Source organism: Mastomys coucha, unplaced genomic scaffold (genome assembly GCF_008632895.1).
Source record: "Mastomys coucha isolate ucsf_1 unplaced genomic scaffold, UCSF_Mcou_1 pScaffold3, whole genome shotgun sequence".
Classification (NCBI taxonomy): domain Eukaryota; kingdom Metazoa; phylum Chordata; class Mammalia; order Rodentia; family Muridae; genus Mastomys; species Mastomys coucha.
In genome coordinates, this window is record NW_022196909.1 from 70211438 (window position 1) to 70219927 (window position 8490).

The 8490-nt window shown below is 38.2% G+C and overlaps 1 pseudogene; it reads left to right on the forward strand.

The window, feature by feature from the left end:
• The first annotated feature begins 7844 nt into the window (after positions 1–7844).
• On the forward strand, positions 7845–8172 carry LOC116075132 (annotated as a pseudogene).
• Positions 8173–8490: the final 318 nt, after the last annotated feature.

Here is an 8490-nt window from a genome sequence, read left to right on the forward strand (position 1 = left end):
AGAGAGAGAGAGAGAGAGAGAGAGAGAGAGAGAGAGAGAGACAGAGAGAGAGAGAGAAAGAGAGTAAAACAAGGACAATTTTGTTTACTACTTGAAATTTAGTGCTAGATTTAGGGTTAGATAGAGGGTTTTATTAAAATGTAGGTTGGTGTTGCACTTCATGTAAGAACTTTTTTAGGAAAAATTGCCATCTTTACCACTTACCACACTTACTCCTACTGATATTTATACCTCTCACCCCTGGCATAGCCTTGTCTTCAGTAAATGACAATACTACCTTCTCTGTCTGGGACCAGATGTCAACAGTTTCATTACTTGCCCCCCTCCTTCACCACTCTGCATACTATTTTAAAATGGTTTCCTTTCTCAGCTATCTCACCAATGACTCCAGAATATGCTCATTTACCAGTGAGTTTTCTTGTGCCCAGCTTTACAGACACATCATTAAATTCTACTGTGTCTCATTTGTCACCAATCTCAGTACAGTGCTTTCTCAAGTTAAGTCGTATCGCTTCTCCCTCTCTAAAGCAAACCAGATGTTTTCAGCAGCCTCCACTGCTCCATGCCACTTCTAGACTCTTACCAATGTTCCTGGATGGCCAGCTCATTATTCATAGGGCAGGGTTTCCTAGCTACACAGCCTTCTTCTTAGCAGCTACTATGGTTTCTAAATGCCAATTTCCTGTAAAAAACATTTTCCTGGTGCTGGGATTGAACCTGGTACCTTGTGCTGGCTAAATGCTATACCACTGAGTGCCATGTCCAGCTCCAGGGTAAGTGTTTTGATGAGCACTCTATTTAAACTGGAATTCCATCCTGTCTGTCTTTGTCCCCTGTCAGAATTTTTATCAATAATGCTATCACACTATGCTTTTTCTTTTGTTTTCTTTTGGCTTTTTAATAAGCATGCATTTTTTAATGTCTATGCCTTGCATGTAGTGATTCTTCTCCTTACACTGTAAAATAGTTTAGCATACAGTATGGGTTTAGTTAACATTTGCTCAACAGACAAATATTGAGTACTGAAATATTATATTGAAAATTCTTATTTGATCTTTTCAATGCAGTTTTAAATATATCATTTAAATTTTCAAGCTGCTGTGTAAAGTGAGACATGCTGTTTATCATATTTCAATTGGTTACTACCCAAATAAACTGGACCTGGTTTGTGCTAAATTTGGATTTAGCCATTATCCTTAATATTTTCATATCTCTTTTAATAATAATCAATTGTTGGTGGCATAAAAATTAGGCTAGTTTTTTCATTATTTTTCCTTCATTCATTTAATTTTTTACTGAACATATAGTAAACTGGTGACAATGGGCAGCATTTCTTACTCCAGCTTCTAATGGAAATGGCTCTGAGATTTTAGCATTCTATGCATGTGTGTTGTCATTTTCAGGTGAATGATGCATGGCAAGAAAGAATTTCTTTTTTGTAATCTCAGTTCCCATTTTACAGCAAATAGTTCCTGTGGCACTTCATTAACCACTTTTCTGATATCAGTTGAACTAATCAATTTTGTCTCTTAATGAATAATGTAGTGATTTACATAAATAGGTGTCTAGTGTTAAACCATTCACACATTCTCTAGACAAATGCTAGGCCATGAGAATTTTTTGGTCAAATATTTTATATAATAACTGATGGTTGTACTTATTCTAGTTATTAACTAGACATGCTGGAGTCTTGAATTTAAAATATAGTCAGTACTTTTCTTGCACTATAATAGTACTTTTATGTATACACATGTGCCTGTGATTACACAGACACTAGAATAAACAACTAGACTCTGAAAAAGTTAGATTCGCCAGTCTAATTTGTAAGACCTGGTTAAACCTTAATGAGCATCTTTGAACATCATAGTGTTAGACTGGCCATAGACTTATGAAAAGCCATACTGTGACACACTGAGCAAATTCTGCTTAGGTTATATTACTCTTCTACATCTTTTTCAAAAAAGCCAAGGTCTTCCACAGAGGAGGTTGTTATTATTCAACGGTGAGTTGTTCAAAACATACTTCTCTGATCTTCTCACTTAAAGGAAACACAATGACACCTGGCCACTTCTTTGATGTACTTACCTGGGGCTAAGATCTTTGGAGTAAACTCAGGGTGTGTTTTCTTGGACACAAGATGAATGATACATGTGGCAGGACACAGAGAATGAATTCCTCAATCTAAGATCTTTAAAGGTCTCAAGTAAGTCTTTGTAAAAAGCAAACCAAACTGAAGATAAAAATAAACAAAATTAAACACAAAGAATTTAGCTACAAAACTAGAGAATTACTCATCAACCTGTAAATGGTATGGAAGCCATGCCTTGCAGACAACTCTGTCATACAGTTACCTGATCCTTAGGACTGAGCTCAGCTGAAGAACATCTTAGATAATATGTTTCAATGCTTGTCTGCTTTTATTAGGAAAGAGATGTCCTCCGAATCAATGAAGATTTAAAATGTCTTTGTCATGTTGCTTACTGGGGTTGACAGCTGCTTGATTTTATAACTCACATTACTTAGCATAGATCTTGAATTTTCTTATATTCAAACTTAACCTTAATAAAGTTCTGTAGTGGGAAATAATAAAAATAATGGCAAGTTCCTGCACTATACCGGGCACCAGTGAGCCACATGGCTCCAGTGGGTTGTTCTCAATTAAGTGGTCTCTCTGGCCCAGAGCTGCCGAAATGTCTATATCTGACTTGCTAAGTTCCCTTGGCAGGTCACTATCACGTCAGCCCCATGCAATGACTGTCCTTCTCACAGTCAGCTGCCACAACACCCAGCAACTCAGTAGAAACAAAACTCTAGAAGCTTATAATTAATCAGTAAGATATATATATCAATAAATTCTCAATTCACAGGATGCCCACACAATAATTTCAGAACCACTTAATAATGGTACAAGCTACCCACCTAGATTAGAAAAGTTACCCCAATTATTCTATCCCTATATGATATTAAATCTACCTGTGGTTATTTAAAATCATGCAGATTCTGAATCATCCTGCTCTTCGACCTCCATCTTGCTTCCTTACCCTCTTTCCAGAGTCATTCTCTGTCTCTACAACTCTTAGTTCCATCCCTTTTCCATGTCCAATCACAGGCCTCTTGCTGCACTAGTAATTTTAATGTAATTGGACAGGGAAAATACTGCTACAAAGTTCTTCAAAAAATAAGTTGTATTTCATTACACGAGATGCATAGGTACATACTCAGAAAAGTGATCAACCTCTTATCACCTGCTTTGAAATAGATGGAAGACCTAAACTGCTAGGCATGACACATGCAAGAACACGAGGGAATAGTCTAGTACTGAGGTACCCTAGTGGGGTATTATTCCTCCACTAATGTGTAGGGCTAAGGATCAGGTAGGTTCTTCAACTTCAGCACAAGCCCAACTTCTCTGAAGTCCTGCACAGCTTAACTTTACACAGAAATAAAATAGACCGTGTACATGAGAATGGAAAATAACTATAGCATGTTAGTTTTTGATAGGGCAGTTTAAAACATGGCAAAAATTCCACATGATTTAAGTGTATAAAGTTTTGTATATATTTGTATAAAAGTCATCAAGACAGTAAATCAGGTTTGGGCTGTATAGCTATCCTGTTATTAATACAATTTTAAAATGTAAGTGGTGCATCATGGATGTTAAACCAAAGTGGCAGAGGGTGAGAAGACAATTTGCAAAGATAGACAGCAGAGTTAGATATAAAAATTGCTTACAAAAGGTATGTGATATGTTCACACACACACACACACACACACACACACACTCACACCTCTGTATTCAACAGAATCAAGAAACAAAGTAACAAAAGCCTGATTTTCAGTTTGTTAGCAGGACAAATAACCTCATCCTATTATAGTGAACCCACTCCATTCTGCACATCCTCTATAATCTTCCTGACAAATAATGACTGTCCTTTCTCCCTGACGATTCCTTCACACATGTCCTATATCCATTTCTATTTTAAGAGCCAATTCTTTCAGCACCTAGAAATAGCAATCCTCAGAGCTGGGCAGTACATAGCCTACACATGGTTCTCTGCCTCCCTCTCTCTCTTTCTCTCTCTCTCTCTCTCTCTCTCTCCTCTCCTCTTTCTCTTCTCTCCTCTCTTTTCTGTGTGTGTGTTTGTCTGTCTGTCTGTCTGTCTATCTGTCTCTCTCTCTCTCTCTCTCTCTCCTCTCCTCTTTCTCTTCTCTCCTCTCTTTTCTGTGTGTGTGTTTGTCTGTCTGTCTCTCTCTCTCTCTCTCTCTTCTCCTCTTTCTCTCTCTCTTCTCTCTTCTGTGTCTGTCTCTCTGAGTGTCTCTGTCTCTCTCATTTAATTAAATACAATTGCATCATTTCCTCCTTCCTCCTACTTCCAACACTTTAATTTCATGGCCTAATTTATTATTGATTAATTATTATTTACATATATGTGTGAGCAAATATATAAACACAACCTGAGTCTGCATAGTGTTGCTTGTATATATTTGTTTTCAGGGCTGAGCTTTGGCATTGTATAATCAGTTAGGGATTTATCCCTGGGGATAACTAAGTCTCCCTCCCTCTCAGTAATCATTAACTGCATATAGTTTGTCATTTTGGAGTGGGGCCTTGTGAGTTTTCTCCTGAGCACATGGGCATGTAAATTGATTTTGTCGTTGCTTGGTCTTGATTAGGATACCAGTTTTTGTGATTTTATGGGTGAAGCTTTTGTGTTCAGAAGATACAATCTCACAGCAGACATTCTAGTCCTCTAAGTCTTCAATCTTTCCATCCTCTCTTTCATGATATTCCCTGAGACATGAGTATAGAAGTTGTGTTAGAGATGAAGCAATTGTGAGTATGAACACCACAGTAGATTGTTCTATATATTATGGACAATTGTGGCTTTCTGTAACAGCCTGTGTCTGCTACAAAATGAAGCTTCCTTAAAGAAGGGTAGGGCCACACTCATCTGTGGTTCTCAGTATTTAGAGTGCAGTTAAAACATAAACTAATTTAGCAATTAGGAAATCTTGCTGCTTTTGAAGAAGATTGAATTTCATTTCCCAGCACACCTCTTGGGCAGGTTATCAATGCCTGAAATTCCAGTTTTGGAGTCTCTAACATTTTCTTCTGACTTCCACAGACATCTGCACACATTGAGGATATACACAGAAGTTCATTTAGAGGCCAGAAGAGTATGTTAATTCTCTTTGAACTGAGATTCCATGCAGTTCTGAGTCACTCAAGGAAGGCTGGAATCCAGCCTCTGGCCTTCTTCAAGAGAAGAAAGTATTCTTAACCACTAAGTCATCTCTTCTTACCCCTAAATAAAATAAATACTATTCTTTAATTTAAAATAATTTTTCATACATAATATACTCTGATGATTGATTTTCTTCCCTGTATTCTTTCTAGTCCTTCCTCAATTCCCCTCCCATTTGGATCTACCACATTTCTGGCTCTCACTAGAAAACATCAGGCATCTAAGAGATCATAATAAAATGAAATATAATAACATAAACACAAATTAGAATAGGAAAAGCAAACAAACAGAAGGAAAATAATTCAAGAAAAGGAGCACCCAATAAATAGATATAGATGTAGAGAAACACTTGTTTGCACATCAATGAATCATATAAGGAAAACAAAACTGGAAGCTATAATATATAAACAAAGAATCTATGGGGGGGTGTGGGAAGATAAGGAAAAAAAATGCCTGACACAATATTATGAGACAAGGAATCTCCAAATATGCCATTAAATTCATTTTCTGTTGGTTAGCTGCTTAGCATGCAGTTTACACTTAAGAATGAGACTCCACTGGAGAAAACTAAATTTTCATTTGCAAGTGGTTATCAATTGTGAACAACTTCTAGGTTAGAGATGTAGGCATGTGTCCACTTCTCCTTTCAGCTCTAGGACCCAATCTAATCCAGATCCATTCAAGCCTTATGCATTCTCCCTGTCTCTGTAAGTTCACATGTGTGTTGGTCATGCAGTGTTTAGAAAGCTTTGTTTCCTTGGTGTCCTCCACCAAGTAATTATTTTCATTAACATATTTATTTACTTTACACCCCAATATCAGGCCCCACTTCCTTCCAACACCCTTCCTGACACACACACACACACACACACACACACACACACACACATCTCTTCCCATTCTTCCCTCTCCTCTGAAAAGTAGGAGGTCTCACTGGGTGTCACCCTACCCTGGCACATCAAGTCACTGCAGGACTAGTCACATCCTTTCCCACTGAGGCTAGGCTCGGCAGCCTGTTTAGAGGAACTTAATCTAGAGACAGGAAACAGATTCAAGGACAGACAGCACAGACCCAAGTTGTTAGGGGACTCACAGGAGAACTAAGCTCTACATCTGCCACATATGTGTGTGGGTTGGGGTGAATGCAGGCAGGGTAGGAGATTGGGGAACAGGTCCAGCCCATGCTCACTCTTTGGTTGGTGGTTCAGTCTTTGGAAGGCCAAAAGAGTGCAAGATAGTCAACTTTGTTGGAGTCTTTATCCTCTTTGGATTTTTCAATCCTCCCCCAACTCTTCCCAAGCTTCATCTAATGTTTGGCTTCGTGTCTGCATCTTTTTTCATTGACTGCTCCATGGAACCTCTCAGAGGACAGTTATCCTAGGATAATATCTGCAAGCATACAGAAATCATTAATAATGTCAGGGATTGGTTCTCATCCGTGGGATGGGTATCAATTTGGGCCTGTCATTGGTTGGCCATTCCCTCAGTCTCTGCTATATTTTTGTCCCTGCATATCTTGTAGACAGGACATATTTGGAGTTGAGGATTTTGTGGATAGCTTATTGTCTTTATCCCTCTACTGAGAGTCCTGCATGGCTATGGGAAGTGGCTACTTCAAGATATATACCCCCCACTGATAGGAGTCTCATCTAGTTACCTCTACAGACTCCCTGGGGCCTTACCTCAACCCAGTTCTCTGCCATGCCATAGAGATGACCACCTCCCCCCACTGCCAATTTTTTTGCTCCTTTATTCTCCCTATACCTGATTCTCCTATAGCTTTTCTCACCCCATCCATCTCCTGTCCAGTTTCCTCCTTCTACATACCTCAGATATTTATTTTATTTCCCTTCTGAGAAATATTTAATCATTCTTCCTCTGACCTCCTTGCTATTTGGCTTCTTTGGGTTTGTGGATTGTATTGTACTTCATTGTCTTGTACTTTATGGCTAATATCCACTCATAAGTGAATTTATCCCATGTATTTATTTAGGATCTGGGTTACCTTATTCAGGATGATATTTTCTAGTTCCATCAATTAGCCTGCAAAATTCATGATTTCCTTGTTTTTAGTAACTGAGTGGTTTTCCATTCTGTAAATGGACCACATTTTTTTTTATCTATTCTTCAGTTGAGGGACATCTGAGTTGTTTCTAGTATCTGGCTTTTATGAATAAAGCTGCCATAAACATAGCTGAGCAAGTGTCTTTGAGGGATTGTAGGGCATCTTTTGGGTACATGCCTAAGAAAGGTATAGCTGGGTCTTGAGATAGAATTATTGCCAATTTTCTGAGAAACATACAAATTGATTTCCACAATGTACTTCTACCAGCAATGGAGGCATGTTCTCCTTTTTTCACATCCTCTCCAGCATGTGCTATTCCTTGAGGTTTTGATCTTATCCATTGTGATGAGTGTAAGGTCAAATCTCAGAGATGTTTTGATCTGCATTTCCCTAATTACTAAGGACATCAAAGATTTCCTTAAGTGCTTCTCAACCATTAGATTATCCTCTGTTAAGAATTCTGTTGTTTCTTATTCCCAGCCATCATCATGGCTGATCTTGGTTGGGGGTTGTCCTGCACCTGCGGCAGGAAGATGGTGGCAGCAAAGAAGATGAAAAAGTCTCTGGAGTCGATCAACTCTAGGCTCCAAATTGTTATGAGAAGTGTAAAGTACATGCTGGGGTGAAAACAGACTCTGAAGATGATCAGACAACACAAAGTGAAGTTGGTTATCCTAGCCAACAACTTCCCAGCTTTGAGGACATCTGAAATAGAATATACCAGGTTGGCTAAAACTGGTGTCAATCACTACAAAGGCAATAATATTGAACTGGATTCAGCATGTGGAAAGTAGTACTCTTGTTGACCCAGGTGATTCTGATGTTATCAGAAGCATGCCAGAAGAGACTGATGAGAAGTAGACAAGAAAGTTTTCCTTTAATAAAACTTGGCCAGAGCTCCTTCTGGGGAAAAAAAAAAAAAGAATTCTGTTTAGCTCTGTATTCCTATTTTTAATTGGGTTATTTGAGTTGTTGCTATTTAACTTCTTGTGTTCTTTATATTTTGGGTATATTAATCAAATGTAAGATTGGTGATGACCTTTTTCCTATCTGTACATTGTCATTTAGTCCTATTGACAGAATCCTTTGCCTTACACACTTTTCAGTTTTATGAGGTTCCATGTATTAGTTATTTATTAGTTGTTGATCTCTGTGTGAGATATGGGTTTTCTGTTCAGG